At 43.6% G+C, this 17,098-nt stretch overlaps 1 pseudogene; it reads left to right on the forward strand.

Moving 5' to 3' along the window:
• The first annotated feature begins 16,713 nt into the window (after positions 1 to 16,713).
• LOC124597057 lies at positions 16,714 to 16,831 on the forward strand (annotated as a pseudogene).
• Positions 16,832 to 17,098: the final 267 nt, after the last annotated feature.

A 17,098-nucleotide genomic window follows, 5' to 3' on the forward strand; every position in this document is an offset into this window, starting at 1 on the left:
GCCCGCATTAACCCTTTCGCTGCTACAGAGATGTGCTCTCCGCATTCCGCGCTGTGCGCGATTTTGTCATTACTGCACTGCTCGCCTGTGCAGACATGGTGTTCCGACTGCTTTGACATACTTATCATTCGATTTCACAAAAACTATTTGGCCCAAAAATTTGATTTTTACATATCTTCTTGACTGATACCTTCCCCCCATAAATGACTTAATTTTGTTTCGATGTTCAACGCAGTTATTGTGCAGCATTAAATGTAGTATACCATTGCACGAAATTTTGAAGAGTTTGCAGAGGTAAAAGTCCACAGCGTATACTTTCTGTATGGTCGATTTTAGTTGCCACTAGAAATTTCAAAAAATTACATTCAAACGAATAAAATTCATGAAGTAACACACTTCGATATTGTTTTTAAATAAGCAAAATCTTTAGCATCGAACAAGGTTTGCACTCAGAACCTTTTGCTTAACAGCTAAACACCGTGACCGTTTTCTTTCTTTTTTTTTCTTTCCATTTTGTTCGATTTTGTTCGTTGCATTTGTTTGGTGCGGATGTCCCAGGACACCCGTTCAAGTTCAGTGTTGAGCCATTGACTCAGTTTTTTTATTATAGAGGGCAGCTAACCCCCTGACTGAACACACTGAGCTACCGTGCCGGCAGACCGTTACGCTAACGCGGCTCGTCATTCAACAGAAATCCTGGATTACTTTAAAGATTCACTCAGAATACCGACAAACACTGTTGGTATGACTACGAATTTCTCACGTTTCATCGAAGTACAATAGGAAATAAACAATTACTGCTGTTCTTTATTGAGAAGAAGCGGTTAGTGAGAATGAATTTCCTTGCTATCGCCTGAATTAGGAGGGTTATTGCTTGTTTGGTTTAATTAATTAATAGAATATGAAGTAATTGGTATAAAGAATGCTTTTTCCAAACTTTCTATAAAAGAAAGTCTGCTATCAAGACATTGCTTTTGTTCAATTATTTTAGTTATGACTGAACGTTTCTAAAACTGAAGACACTCGTCCATGCTTTGCACTGTAGTCGAGCTCTGGCAACGTCGTTCTCTGTTCATTGGCTGACTGTGTTTTGTGATGCCAGATGCGTAGAACGAACCTAAACTCGGCCGCCATCGTAAATGACGCGCACTTTAGGTGCAAGAGCACTGTAAGCAGAGACAAGGGAATGGAAAACAATATATACTTTTCGCACCTGATTCCTGATTGGCTGCGAGACAGATATTTTAAACAAGTTTGTGGGCCGGTTATGCAGCTCATGAAATCAAGGAGACGGCTTGGGTGCCTAGTGAGGTGCAGAAGTCGTGTGTTCTCTGAGGTAAAGGTGATGTTTTCGTTGTGTACTTCTGAAACCGAGAGTTGATGATCCTTTGTGATCAACAGTTCCTGGGCGCGAAAGTACTGCTCTGCTCAGGCACCTTTTTGTCTCTCTCTCTCTTTTTTTTTTGCGTGTTAGCGATCGTGGTCTTGTTTGGCAGACAGACACCTCAGAACAGCTCGGAAGCAGTAGCTGGCTGGGCGGTAGTGTTTTAGTGAACGAGACGGATTTCGCTAGGCATAAATTTCACTGCTTTAGGTGCAAATTTGAGAGTGATGTTTTTATGTGTGTCTTACCCTATTGACTTGTAACTGTATTGTCGATATGTTGTGTGGGACCAGCTGGAAGCGGTGAATGGGCTGTTAACGGTGTACATACTCCAGTTAGGTGACCGAATCTGGGAATCTTACCTGGAAGGGGTAGTTACCTGTAAACCACGATTCTTTATAGAATCGGACCGTCTTGTAGAAAACAGTTTAAGCATGTATGGGAGAGAAATTTTAGAAAAGGTTAGAAATCACGGTTCAAGTTTATTGGAAGATACAAAGTATGAAACACTGGACGTATATACACTGGGTAATCTGCGCTCCATTTCAAGCGAAAGGTAGTTTGTCACGCATCTAAATGTTCATGATGTCATACTCCTCAACTAAGAGGTCTGTTCAGAAAATACCAGAACTTTGTCCATGAAATTTTCCTACACTTACCTTTTACTTACTGTGCATGGTCTAATTCGAAATACTCTCCTCCACAATTGATGCACCGCTCCCAACACCGTTTCCACTTCCGGAAGCAGTCTTGGTACGCCTCTTGCTGGATCACGCGATGCCCTGTCTGCGAATTTTCCTTTATCTCGCCTATCGTTGCAAATATTAGTTCTTTCGATGGAGTTTTCAACTTTGGAAATAAAAGAAAATCTTCAGGGGACAGGACTGGAGAGTGAGGAGGATGAGACAGCGCAGTGATTTCGTTTCTTGTGCAATAGTCACGCACCAACAGGGATGAATGTGGGAGTGCGTTATCGTGATGCAAGAGCCATTAATTGTCTCGCCACATTTCAGGCCGTTTTCTTCTCACATTCTCTGGCAGGAGTCGCAACACGTCCCCATAGTACCATCGATTAACTGTTTGCCCCTGTGGCACGAGTTCTTGATGAACTAATTCTTCAAGAAAACTATCAGCATGGGTTTGACATTTAACCTGATCTGACGAGCTCTTTTTGGCTTTGGAGAACCTTCCCCGACCCATCGTGAAAAATGAACCTTGGTCCCAACATCATAACTGTAGACCCATGTCTCATCACCAGTTATGATTCTTTTAAGGAACATCTCGTTCTCATTTGCGCGATCCAAAAGCTCTTCAAATAGCGTGAGGCGAAGATCTTTCCGGTCTTGACTAATGGGCTGTGGGACGAACATGGCGGCAACATGATACATTCTTAGATGCTGTGCCAGGATTTCGTGACATGATCCAATTTAAATGTTTCATTCTTCTGCAGCTTCTCGGACAGTCAGTCTACCGACTGACACGCACAATTTCGTTGACGTTCCTGACATAGCGTCGTCGGTAGACGTCGAATGGCGTCCTGAATAGGGCCATCTTTACCTTCCCTCTGGCCATTTTTGAACAGTGCGAACCATTCATAACACCGAGTACGGTTTAAGCGTTCATCACTGTAGGCTTCCTGCATCATTTGCTGTGTCTCTGTAAACTTTATCTGGAATTACATGCAAAATTTAATGCAGACGCGCTGCTCCTCTAACTCTGCCATCTGGAAAGTTTCAAACTGTGCGGCACCACTTTCTACTCAATACAGCACTGAACAAGAACTAATAGAGATACAACAATGAAAGTTCCGGCGTTACACAGTAAATACAGGCGTGCACACGCCAACAGCATTTCGCTCCAACAAAACACTGGCGCAAAATTACGAATGCCCCGGAATTTTTTGAACTGGCCTCGTACGTGTTGTAAAAGGATATAATGTTGCAGGTACGTTCAGTGGTATGTGTTGATGTAGTCTGCAAAGTGTGTTACCAATAGAGTTAATAGTAAAAATGTAATAAATTAAAACGTTATACGGTGAGAATTTACTGCTCGCCATATCAAGCCAAGCTAGTTTTTCACGCATTTACACGTCTATGACTTCATGCCGTCTCATTTATGTGGCGTACAATGAGATAATTGTACAGGTGAGTTCAGTGGTATATTAACACACTGTCTGCAAACTGTGTTGCGAATCGAGTCCGTAGTATTGAAGTAACAAATTGTAGCGTCATGCCTGAGGCTGCCGTTTTACTGCATGAGCAGCGGAAATGTGTGGGGAGATCAGCGATAAAAAGTTTTTAAAATGTTTGAAATTGTGTACAAAGTTTGGTAGAAGTCGCTAAGTGTTCTCAAATACTGGATCAAAATTCCGGAAATTTTACGCGCCATCAGTCAAATTGCCTCGAGATAAACACGCAGTTTCTAATATTCCTTTTAGACGACAATCTACAGCATGAATATGTTATAGAAAATGCATATTGATTTCGTTGTATTGAATTTTACACATTAATTTCAACCGGCTTCGGGTTTCAACCATCATCTGGGGAAAAGCATGACAAATGGAATTTAAACGATATATTGTTTTTTGCTTTTCTCTGGATGCTGGTTGAGAACCGAAACCGGTCGGAATAAGTATGTTAAATTCAATACAGCAAAGTTAACACACATTTTTAAAAACACAGTTTCTAATTGTAATACTTGCCTTTAACATAAGATTATACCTCTTAATGAAGAGGTAATGACAGAATTTTAAAATTTTAAATTCGGTTAATATTTACGCGAAGTACTGAAAATCTAATTTTTGTTAGCCGTTGGAAGCGGTTAGATAGGCAGCCTGCAAATGGGTTCAGGTCCGTGTCGCGGTTCCCAGGATAGTTGTTTAGTAAAATTGATAGAGCTTTTAATTATTGATTTTGAAAATGTGGGGGTAAACCGTGTCTCACAGGTAAAGCGAAGTAGGAGAGTTATACTTTAGATTGTCTGGATAGTGTGACAGCTAGACAGTTAACCCGTTTCATTAAATCCGGGAGCAGTTTTTCTCATCAATGGCCTCGTCTGTCTCATCTCGCACGGTTTCTTGTCGCAACCTTGGTGTAAGTTCGTGCGGCGCCACGGTAGCTTCCTCGACAGACAAAAGGAACGTCAAACAACATTACAGAATTAATTTGTTAATTTAAGAAACTCACTACAATTAAGTAGCATTTATGAGGTTTCCTGACACTACTTTACCGTAAATTTCGTAATTACTTGCGTTCAAGTGTTAAAAGTTAGCTGCACAATTCCTGCCGTGATTGTATCATGAAATAAACATTTGAATAGTCAGTTGTTAAAAGGCTAGACGTCCATCAGAATGAATTTTCGGGAAAGACGAAAGACACTTATTTATTACTACATTTCATGAGTTTTCTCCACGTTTTCCATTCCAGAACACAACACTACCACTCTTAAAGAGGATGGTTGATCAGAAATCTCTTATATTGAGCAGAATGATAACGTTATCACATTTTATAAACTCAGAGATTATGCCCTGTTAACAAATTTGGAAAAAATAACAAACATATAAATTTAAAAATGGCTGTTTTATTGATTTTTGTGCTTGTGCATGGCTCCACATTTTTCTATGGTTGGAAAAGGAAATTAAAAAAAATGTAAAAACTTCATATTAGTCCCCTAATTCGGTATTTTCTTCCACCAAAGCGTTCTTCATAACGTCCACATAAAATTTACTGCAGTTATCTTCCTCGCATTGAATGGTTTTGTGAAGGTCCTCCCTCTTTTCCTTTTTCATGAGCACTTTACCAGTAGAATAGCACAGATTTCTAGATATTCAACCTGCTGGCTTAGGCCAACATTAAAGGTTGGTTGACTAAACCACTGATGAATGGCAATCCCACAATATGGCCAAGGTTGTTGGAACCATAATTGAAGTATGTAGTGAAATTATGCAGAAATGAATTCTCTCACTTCTCTGTTTGAATGATATAAAAAGTACCAGCATTCCCCACACATTATTGTGGCATCTACGTTCTTTCCATGCATTTCTTTCAAGATGTTCATCTCAATCGTGATTACTTTATTATTATTTCCCTTATAGTTTTGGGGGGTTGATTTTGTTTTCCCTTCGAGAACACATTCAACTTCATCTGAGGGAACCACGGTTCTTAGTGTGCTTTGAAACAGCAAAATTTTTACGGTACGCAGTAATGCAGATTTTATAATGCGTTGTTGCGCCGTGAACTAACAGGGGCCAAGTACTGTCAACTACAATGCATTGTTGTACTCTCCGCTAACAAATCCCAAAATGCTGTGCCAACTCAATAACGAGGTAACATTAAGTATTTTATTGAAAAGAAAGTTGTCCATAACATTCGACCTTTTAACAAAATACGCAGGAAATACAAATGAAAACATAAACATACTTGCAGTTAAGATGTTGCAAGCCTTTTAACATAGAAGGATAGACCTGCCTTCAGGGGTTTCATTATCAGTGAAAAAGGGAAAATCATAAAAAAGTGACATCTGCCATTTCACCAATTAGCTGTTCATTTTAGGTTTCCATGTTAGTGGCTCTCTGCCATCATTTCCAGCTTTTTGCTTACTTCCGATTTCTGAGACACAAACAAATCTTTTTCACTTTCAAAGGCCACAGCCTATTTCCTTCCCCATCGTTCCCTAATCCGAAGGAATGGGACCGATGGTCTCGCTATTTGGTCCCTTTCCCCAAATCGATCAAATCCAAATGTGTGGTAACTGTGCGTGGTAATAACTGTTTTCGTTCGAGGTGGGCGTAGAAAAAGAAATCCGCGGATTCCTCGTTGTAAGTAATACCAACTCTATGGATAAAAGCTGGCGTATATTCACGGGTTTAAACTCTGAATATCCACAACCGTAATTAATTTGTAATTACACTCCTGGAAATTGAAATAAGAACACCGTGAATTCATTGTCCCAGGAAGGGGAAACTTTATTGACACATTCCTGGGGTCAGATACATCACATGATCACACTGACAGAACCACAGGCACATAGACACAGGCAACAGAGCATGCACAATGTCGGCACTAGTACAGTGTATATCCACCTTTCGCAGCAATGCAGGCTGCTATTCTCCCATGGAGACGATCGTAGAGATGCTGGATGTAGTCCTGTGGAACGGCTTGCCATGCCATTTCCACCTGGCGCCTCAGTTGGACCAGCGTTCGTGCTGGACGTGCAGACCGCGTGAGACGACGCTTCATCCAGTCCCAAACATGCTCAATGGGGGACAGATCCGGAGATCTTGCTGGCCAGGGTAGTTGACTTACACCTTCTAGAGCACGTTGGGTGGCACGGGATACATGCAGACGTGCATTGTCCTGTTGGAACAGCAAGTTCCCTTGCCGGTCTAGGAATGGCAGAACGATGGGTTCGATGACGGTTTGGATGTACCGTGCACTATTCAGTGTCCCCTCGACGATCACCAGTGGTGTACGGCCAGTGTAGGAGATCGCTCCCCACACCATGATGCCGGGTGTTGGCCCTGTGTGCCTCGGTCGTATGCAGTCCTGATTGTGGCGCTCACCTGCACGGCGCCAAACACGCATACGAGCATCATTGGCACCAAGGCAGAAGCGACTCTCATCGCTGAAGACGACACGTCTCCATTCGTCCCTCCATTCACGCCTGTCGCGACACCACTGAAGGCGGGCTGCACGATGTTGGGGCGTGAGCGGAAGACGGCCTAACGGTGTGCGGGACCGTAGCCCAGCTTCATGGAGACGGTTGCGAATGGTCCTCGCCGATACCCCAGGAGCAACAGTGTCCCTAATTTGCTGGGAAGTGGCGGTGCGGTCCCCTACGGCACTGCGTAGGATCCTACGGTCTTGGCGTGCATCCGTGCGTCGCTGCGGTCCGGTCCCAGGTCGACGGGCACGTGCACCTTCCGCCGACCACTGGCGACAACATCGATGTACTGTGGAGACCTCACGCCCCACGTGTTGAGCAATTCGGCGGTACGTCCACCCGGCCTCCCGCATGCCCACTATACGCCCTCGCTCAAAGTCCGTCAACTGCACATACGGTTCACGTCCACGCTGTCGCGGCATGCTACCAGTGTTAAAGACTGCGATGGAGCTCCGTATGCCACGGCAAACTGGCTGACACTGACGGTGGCGGTGCACAAATGCTGCGCAGCTAGCGCCATTCGACGGCCAACACCGCGGTTCCTGGTGTGTCCGCTGTGCCGTGCGTGTGATCATTGCTTGTACAGCCCTCTCACAGTGTCCGGAGCAAGTATGGTGGGTCTGACACACCGGTGTCAATGAGTTCTTTTTTCCATTTCCAGGAGTGTAAATGTTAAAGGACAGTGTCAGTATTACAATTTGCCTCTATTCTCATTACATTTGGTCAATAATAATAATAATTGTTGTTTTAAGCTACTGTTATTAACCATTTGGAACGGAGCGCCAATATATTCGGTTCAGTGCGCGGATACGTAGATACGTTGATGACATCGAGAAATGACTTGCGCTTCTTTCTGGTTTTCTCTAAAATTACATGTGTAACCTGTTATTGTCGTGCCGGCAGTCCTTAGTCTGATCCATTCCTGTTACGTCTGGAGTTAACAGAGGTCACGTATGCAATTACCGTAGTTACCACCAAGCTACTTGAAAATTTCTCTAGGATAATCGATTGATCAGAGTTTTCGCTTCATCAAAATGCTTTCCCAAAAAGCTGTCAGAATTAAGATGTGCCGCGTTCTCATATCAGGGTTAGTGCATGGGAGTTTTTCCCCTAAAAATTTATGTCACTGTGAATCAGTGATGGTTCTGACTACCCACAAATGTTTGTAAAACAGAGGATAATTCCTAAAGAGTAACCAAATACGAAAACTTGAACAACACGAAGGAAGCTTACAGAGTAAACGTAAGTAAAACGATTGAAAAGGAAAGGGACAGACAATTTCGAGGAATTTTATGTAGTGGCCGAAAGCGTCTGTGGAATTAACTTGTACCACGGAAGATTTTAGTTTATACGTTACAATGGAATTTTCACCTAATGCAGTTGCTATGATGTAGGTCAAGAGCTTGCAGTTGACCTTAGACAGACAAAAGGTGCGGGTAATTCACTAGAATTACAGTCTAAAACAAAACAAAACAAAAGACGCACCACGAATGAATTATGGGAATGGAACGGAATTCGGTAGATGTGATGTTCGTGTACAGATAAACAAATGATCACAGTTTCAGAAAAATTCGACGGATTATGCAAGAGAAAGAACTTTAGAAATTGAGCAAGCCAGTAAAGCGTTCGTCCACCTCTTTCTTATGCAAGCAGTTATTCTGCCTGGCAATGGTAGATGGAGTTGTTTGATATCCCCCTGAGGAGGTGGGTTAAATCGTCAATATCGGGAAATGGCTGGTCATCTGTGCCTGTAATGCTCCAAACGTTCTCAACTGGGGAGAGATCCGGCGACCTTGCTGGCCAAGGTGGGGTTTGGCAAGCGCGACGAGAAGCAGTAGAAAGTCTAGCTATGTGCGGACGAGCATTATCTTGCTGAAATGTAAGCCCAAGATGGCGGGCAACAAAACGGGGTGTAGAAGAATGTCGTCGACGTATCGTTGTACTGTTAGGATGCCGTAGATGACAATCAGAGGCGCCCTGTTATCAAAAGAGATGGCACCCCGGACCTTCACTCCTGGTTGTCGGCCGTATGGCGGGTGACGGTTAGGTTGGAATTCCACAGCTGTTCTATATCTCTAGCGACTTCCGCCCTGTACTTCCGTTTAACGTAGCTCAATATTTATGACGTCGTATCTCCCGAACTATTTGTTGTACAACGATATAATTTTGCTGATACAATCAGTGGTACATGTGGATATCATTAGAAGTAAAGAAATATTAAAATTAAACTTCATGCATGATGTGGCAGTTTTTCACGCATCTCAGTGTTTGAGACGTCATATCTCCTGAACTGTGTGTCGTTCAGTGGTATATTTTTGTAAGTACATTCAGTGGTATATGTAAATACTGTCAGCAAAGTTTTGTTGCAAATGGGGTTAATAGTAAAGAACTAATAATTTAAAACGTCATGCACGACGAGGCAGTTTTACTGCATGAACAGCGAAAATGTAGTTAGTAATAAGCCTTTTTGCTTTCATCATTTTGTGGGGGGTGTCAGAGAGAAAAAGTCTCGTAAAGATCTGAAATTATGTGTAAAGTTGGTTGCCAGTTATTAAGTACTCTCATTCTCAAATACTGGATGAATATAGCCGGCCTATTTGCGCGTCGTGAGCTACGATCCATTTTTCACCCCCCCCCCCCCCCTCCACCCCAAGAGGTAGGGGTTGTTACCCTCACAGTGGTTGTTGTTGTTGATGTTGTGGTGGTCTTCTGTCCAGAGACTAGTTTGATGCAGCTCGCCATGCTACTCTATTCTGTGCAAGCTTTTTCATCTCCGAGTAACTACTGCAACCTACATCCTTCTGAATCTGCTTAGTGTATTCGTCTCTTGGTCTACTTCTACGAATTTTACCCTCCACGCTTCTCTCCAACAATAAACTGGTGATTCCTTGATGCCTCAGAATGTGTCCTGCCAACCGATCCCTTTTTTTGTTGTGCCACAAATTCCTCTTCTCGCTAATTCTATTCAGTACTTCCTCATTAGTTACGTGATCTACTCATCTAATTTTCAGCATTCTTCTGTAGCACCACATTTCGAAAGCTTCTATTCTCTTCCTGTCTAAACTATTTGTCGTCCATGTTTCGCTTCCTACATTGCTTTTTACCTACTTGATCCCCTGTTGCCTTCACTATTTCATCTCTCAAAGCTACCTCTTCTTCTTCTACTGTATTTCTTTCCCCTGTATTAGTCAATCTTTCCCTAATGCTCCCTCTGAAACTCTCTAAAGTCTGTGCCTATTTCAGTTTATCCGGGTCCCATCTCCTTTTTACTGTTTCTTCAGTTTTAATCTACATTTCATAACCAATAAAATTTGGTCAGAGTCCATATCTGCCCCAGGAAATGTCTTACAGTTTAAAATTTGGTTCCAAAATCTCTGTCTTACCATTATATAATCAATCTGAAACCTTCCGGTGTATCCAGGTCTCTTCCAGGTATAAAACCTTCTTTCATGATTCCTAAACCAATTGATAGTTACGATTAAATTATGCTCTGTGCAAAATTCTACCAGGTGGCTTCCTCTTTCATTCCTTACCCCCAGTCCATATTCACCTACTATTTTTCTTCTTCTCCATTTCCCTACTATCGAATTCCAGTCCCACACGACTATTAAATTTTCGTCTCCCTTAAATATCTGAATAATTTCTTTCATCGCATCATATATTTCCTCAATCTCTTCATCATCTGCGGAGCTAGTTGGCAAATAAACTTGTATTACTGTGGTAGGCGTGGGCTTCGTGTCTATCTTGGCTACAATAATGCGTTCACTATCCTGTTCGTAGTAGCTTATTCGCGCTCCTACTTTTTTATTCACTATTAAATCCACTCCTGCATTACCCCTATTTGTTTTTGTGTTTATAACCCTATATTCACCTGACCAGAAGTCTTCTTCTTCCTTCCACCAAACATCACTAATTCCCACTATATCTAACTTTAACCTATCAATTTTCATTTTTAAATTTTCTAACCTACCTGGGCCTTAATGGATCTGACCTTTCACGCTCCAATCCGTTGAATGCCAGTTTTCTTTCTCCTGATAACGACGTCCTTCTGAGTAGTCCCCACCCGGAGACCCGAATGGGGGACTATTATACCTCCGGAATATTTTACCCAAGAGGACGCCATCATAATTTTATCCATTCAGTAAAGCTGCATGACCTCGGGAAAAATTACGGCTGTAGTTTCCCCTTGCTTTCAGCCGTTTGCAGTACCAGCACGACAAGGCCGTTTTGCTTAGTGTTACATGGCAGATCAGTGAATCATCCAGACTGTTGCTCCTGAAAATACTGAAAAGGTTGCTGTTCCTCTTCAGGAACCACAAGTTTGTCTGCCCTCCCAACAGATACCCCCGCATTGTGGTTGGTTGGACCTACGGTACGGCTATCTGTATCGCTGAGGCATGCGAGCCTCCCCACCAATGGCAAAGTCCATGGTTCTAGGGAGGGGTGTTTTTTCCATACAGTAAGTAATACATAAGTTTGGTTGAAATTGATGTACTGACCGCCTCAAGCAGATTAGCTTCTGTGTCACAATCATAAAGAATTCTGTTCGAGTAAAGTCGCAGGCGACGAACAGATTGATCGAATTTTAGCGGTCTCAGCGTGCAAGACTGGTACACGCATTGGTACAAACAAATAGATCAGCACTTAGCCTATCTGTAAGCGCAACCGAGTGAGTGAATATGATGAAGTCATGCCAGCTTCTTAAGCAAATTCAGAGTGAACCAGGAAAGTACGTCAGCAAGGGTGACACTATTTGCCACAGCCGTCTTGCACTGAGATGCTACGATAACTTGTCTGTTAATGAACGGTGGCTTTGCAAGAAGTACCATAATTTTCAAGGTTGCCCCTCCCTGGTTATAAAAACCACAAGCAAGGAGGAAACGTACAAAAACGCACTTAAAACTGCCGTATGCTATCTGTATTACAATATTTATTTACTTTTTTTTGGTTGGTGTCATCAATAAGTTGGCTTTTGCAGACATCAAATACGAGAGGCGATCAATAAGTAATGCAACACTTTGGCTTGCTTCAGCTCCTATAGTTTCATGAAGTCCCAATAGGTGGCGGGGCTATACGTAGCCTTCAAAATAACAGTGACGATACTGCATCCGATATTTTTCCGAACAACACGCAAAATTCAGAGAGTGGGCGCAGCCCTGCTGCTGTCTTCTCAGAAAAGCGTGTTTCACGTAAAGACCCCAGTCCATCCCCGAGCAGGAGATCGATGAGCCATCCACCGAATAAATCTTCAAAAAGGAAACATAGACGCGGCCGTGGAAACGGAAATTCGGATGTAAGTTCTAAATCCGATCAACAATGCCCTGTGACAGTCGTCCCTGTTGCGTCGCCTGAAACAGAAGCAGAACGCCGGCGCGAGGCAACTGTTCGACACCTAAGGGAATTTCTAAATAAGCAAGAGAAAGAAATCAGCGTACAACCGCTCGTAACTGAGGCTGTATTATCAGCGCCAATTAAAAGAAAAGCAGAGGAAATGCTCGAGTGTCGTACTCGGCACACAGCCCACGTCCCGACAGACGACATTCGTGCCTTCCATGCCATGCAAATCGATTCGCCACATATGCACGTACCGATGGAAACCAACAATGATCCTCCCCGCTCAGATCAACAACGCAGTACTGTTTGGTCCGAAGATGTTTGAGTATAAACTCGGTTGAAAATTAGTTGCAATACTCGTCACATAACAAAACAAACCATTCGCAGAATGAAATTGCCTCCATTTATACCCCGTCTCCCTTAGTTAATAATTCTCTGTTTCTTTCTCCACTTCCAATGCCTGTCTGTTATACGCAAATAAAAGATTTATCTATTCTTACCTTAAATATTAACGGGATTTCTGCAGTTCACAAAATTTTATCCCTAGTCGACTTTGTACATTACAGTCGTTCTGACGTAATATTCCTTCAGGAAGTTACCGCAAACATCCTCAATAACATAAATGGATATGATGTTATTTATAACATTAACAATAATATAAAATGCGGTACCGCGATTTTATACAAAAATTCCCTAGAGCCAGACAATGTCCAAACGTTGCCAAGCGGACACGCAGTTGCGTGCAATATACAAAGCATGAGATTTATCAATATTTACGCCCCCTCAGGGACAGATAATAGACGAATGCGCGCAGCATTTTTCAATCACGAGATAGTTCCCTTGTTTGATACCACACGTCCAATAATTCTCGGTGGCGATTTTAACTGTGTAACAGACTCATCCGACCAGCACCCTACGGCCACTATGTGTCCTGAGTTAGTGAAACTGTTGACCGCCAAACATCTGCGAGACACGTGGCGGCTACTCCACCCACATACAACGCAGTATACGCATATATACAATAGTGGAGCAAGCAGAATAGACCGCATATACGTCTCTCAACAGATTACAAACAATCTAAATAGCGTAGACATTATCCCTGTCGCGTTTAGCGACCATTGCGGTTATGTTGCTGCCATCCACCTACAGCGTACAAATGAAACACCTACTCCCAGGTTGTGGAAGCTTAATACGAAACATCTTGCCGCGACAGACTTCCGCTCGAAAATGCAATCTGTATGGCAGCATTGCCTGCAGAAAGAGAAAAACTACAGCTCAGCACTAGAGTGGTGGACCTTCTACGCAAAGCCGCAAATTAGAATGATTGCTCAATGTTATAGCCAGGAGGTATCCTTCTGGACGCAGCGCACAACTGAATTTTACCAACAATGCCTCAAAGACGCGTTAAACGCCCCCGTCGGACCAAATGAAAATCTCCGCCTCCGCTTAAACCGTATTAAAGCAAAGATTCTCCGTATACATAACGAAAAGGCAAAAGGAATTTTGGTCCGAAGTCGCGTCTTGTACGCTTTGGACGACGAAGAACTGTCGTCCTATCATCTCGCGCGTGAAAAAACACGGGCAAGACGCAAACACGTAGAATCGATAACGACTGCGTCAGGCAAGCGCCTTACGCGGAAAACAGACATTCTCCAACATATTACAGCCCACTACACGGACTTATTTCGAGACGTTGCGACAGACGACGTAGCGCTAAATTATTTGTTATGCTACCTGCAGACTGACATTTCGAACGCGGACCGAGAACAGTTGATAGCAGAGATGACAGTACAGAGCACAAAACCTATTGTACAATCGTGCTCTAAAGGAAAGTCGCCGGGACCTGATGGCCTGCCAACCGAATTCTATCAGGTCTACTGGGACATCTTTGGGCAAAAACTCACTGACATAGTAAATGAAGTAATTCGTGGCACGGAAATTCCCGCAAAATTTCTGGAAGGTCGAGTTGTGCTCGTCCCCAAAACGCAACATACATGTCGTGTCCAAGATTTCCGGCCCATCACGTTACTCAATACTGATTACAAAATCGTTGCAAGGTGCCTTGCAGCGAAGATGAAGCCAGTCATGAACAAAGCTATCAGCTCCTACCAAACGTGCGGAGTAACACACCACAATATTTTCCACGCAGCGTCCTTATACCGAGACATAGTAGCTCACACGGCAGTCCATAAATTATCGACAGCTATTCTATCCATTGACTTTGCGAACGCTTTCGATCGCATAAGCCACAAATACTTGCTACAGGTCATGACAAAAATGGGATTCGGCCGAAAATTTATCAAAATTATCCAAAACATTCTCACGGGAGCAAGATCAATAGTCACATTAAATGGATGGCAAACTAAACCGATCCCTATTTGCCGCTCTGTCAGGCAAGGATGTCCGCTGTCAATGTTCTTATTCGTGATTGCCATAGACCCGCTTCTCAGAACAATAGGCAGGACGTCAAAAGGTGTACAAATACACAATGCTTCCATTAAATGTGTGGCATACGCAGATGACGTAGGCGCTTTCTTTGACCACACAGCAGACATAGACTCGATACGCGCCTCCCTTCACAAGTATGAACGTGCGTCTGGAGCAGCGATAAACACTTTTAAAACTGTTCTACTTCCACTGGGTCTGCTAGCCACCGATATTGTCCGCCCATGGTACAGAGTCGTGAGAGACCATCAAGTATTGGGTCTAGACATAACTGCGTGCCCGCAGCATATGCAAGCACGAAATTGGAGAAGAATTCTCAACTCCATTAAGGGCCTCTGCAAAAGCCACGCAACCCGGCACCTTAACTTGCACCAGAAAGTCAAATTAATCAATTCCTTTATTCTCTCTAAGGCGTGGTATATGGCGCAGCTGCTTAGCGTCCCAAAACAAATAGGACGCGCAATATCTCAAGCAGTATACTGGTTACTCTGGCGTCACGAAATTTTTAAAGTGCGAGCAACAGTTTATGTCTTGGACCCGTCACATGGAGGACTCGGGCTAGTAGACTTCAGTCGCAAATGTGCAGCGTTGCTGAAATGCAGACCGGCTTACCCGATGGATCGACAGCATCCTTGCTGGAAATCTATCGGCCAGAATCTGAAGACGCCCCAGTATCGGTGGCCAACATCCCTTACCGTATGTCCTTTGTACGAGAGTATATCCTAAATAGAAGCTACGTCCTCCGCACGGCCACGGATCCACACAGGACAACACGGCAGCTCTATATTGAATTGATGGGACAACCTCCCCTTAGTAAATTGGAAGTCCGCTTACCTACTGTAAACTGGAAGCAAGTGTGGTCAAATATCAATAACAATATTCTGCCGTCCGATGTGTCTGCCTTGTGGTACAAACTTGTCAACAACACACTGACCACCAATCAGCGTTTAGCCGATATTCAGCTTCTCGCCTCCCCCAACTGTAGCAGGTGTGGCGTGCCTGACACCAGAGAACACCGCCTGCAATGTCAAGCTGTTTCCGATGTGTGGAGGACTTGCCAGGTAATGGTGGCTCTCATCACGCGAACTGCGCCGGCGCACGTCTCAGTTGATAGTGTCATTGTACCCGATTTTAAATATTTCCCGCGTGCAAAACACAATACTGCTGTGTGGTTGTTGGGGCACACTGTTTACGCCCTCATTGACCGGCAAATTCACGATGGACTCACCTTTTTGACTCATATTTGGGACCAATATTCTAAGATCAAAAATAGTAATAAACACAAAGAATATTTTGCTAATTTCTTATCATCTGCATTGCATCATGCGTATGCGAAACAACTGTAAGATGATTCCGAGCCCCTCTTATTTGTATCAATTGTCTTTCAGTCTCGTAATCGAGTTTTGATGATACGTACACTGATCTCTTTCTTGCGCCTTACATGCAGTTCTATCAAAAATAAGTTTAGATATGTAGTTAGTGTCAGCTGGTGAAATATAACCAGTCTCCATTCATTTGTCTATCTATCCTCCATGTGTCGACCTGTAAACTAGTATGCATAAGACCATTTTTGGAAAAAAAGAAATAAGATGAAGAAAGTTACAGAAAGAGAGTAACTGAGTAATAGGATGCGGTTCCAGTTTTGATTAATATTAAAAAAAAATTAAAAAAATAAAAAAAAGAAAAAGAAAAAAAAAGAAAAAAATGGCGTCTGTAAGGGTCTGGTCACAGTTGTCTGTGCCGAGACTCGTCCGAGTTTCGGCCGTCACCCAGAGGATGAAATGTACAATTAAAATAAATGTAGCGGTCCAGACACGATCGGGCCGTGCTCGAAGGTCGTCAATGAGCCGAGAGCGTGCCGGACGGAACTTGTGTTTAATTTTTCACGTGGCACCGGCCTTGCCGCAGTGGATACACCGGTTCCCGTGAGATCACCGAAGTTAAGCGCTGTCGGGCGTGGCCGGCACTTGGATGGGTGACCATCCAGGCCGCCATGCGCTGTTGCCATTTTTCGGGGTGCACTCAGCCTCGTGATGCCAATTGAGGAGCTACTCGACCGAGTAGTAGCGGCTTCGGTCAAGAATACCATCAAAACGACCGGGAGAGCGGTGTGCTGACCCCACGCCCCTCCTATCCGCATCCTCCTAGGATGGCACGGCGGTTGGGTGGTCCCGGTAGGCCACTCTTGGCATGAAGACGGAGTGCTTTAATTTCTCACGTGACGAAAGATGCGACGGTGGGCTACGCAACTCAGGGCAGTGAAACACAAAATGT

This window comes from Schistocerca americana, chromosome 2, assembly GCF_021461395.2.
Source record: "Schistocerca americana isolate TAMUIC-IGC-003095 chromosome 2, iqSchAmer2.1, whole genome shotgun sequence".
In the NCBI taxonomy this organism is placed as follows: Eukaryota; Metazoa; Arthropoda; class Insecta; order Orthoptera; family Acrididae; genus Schistocerca; species Schistocerca americana.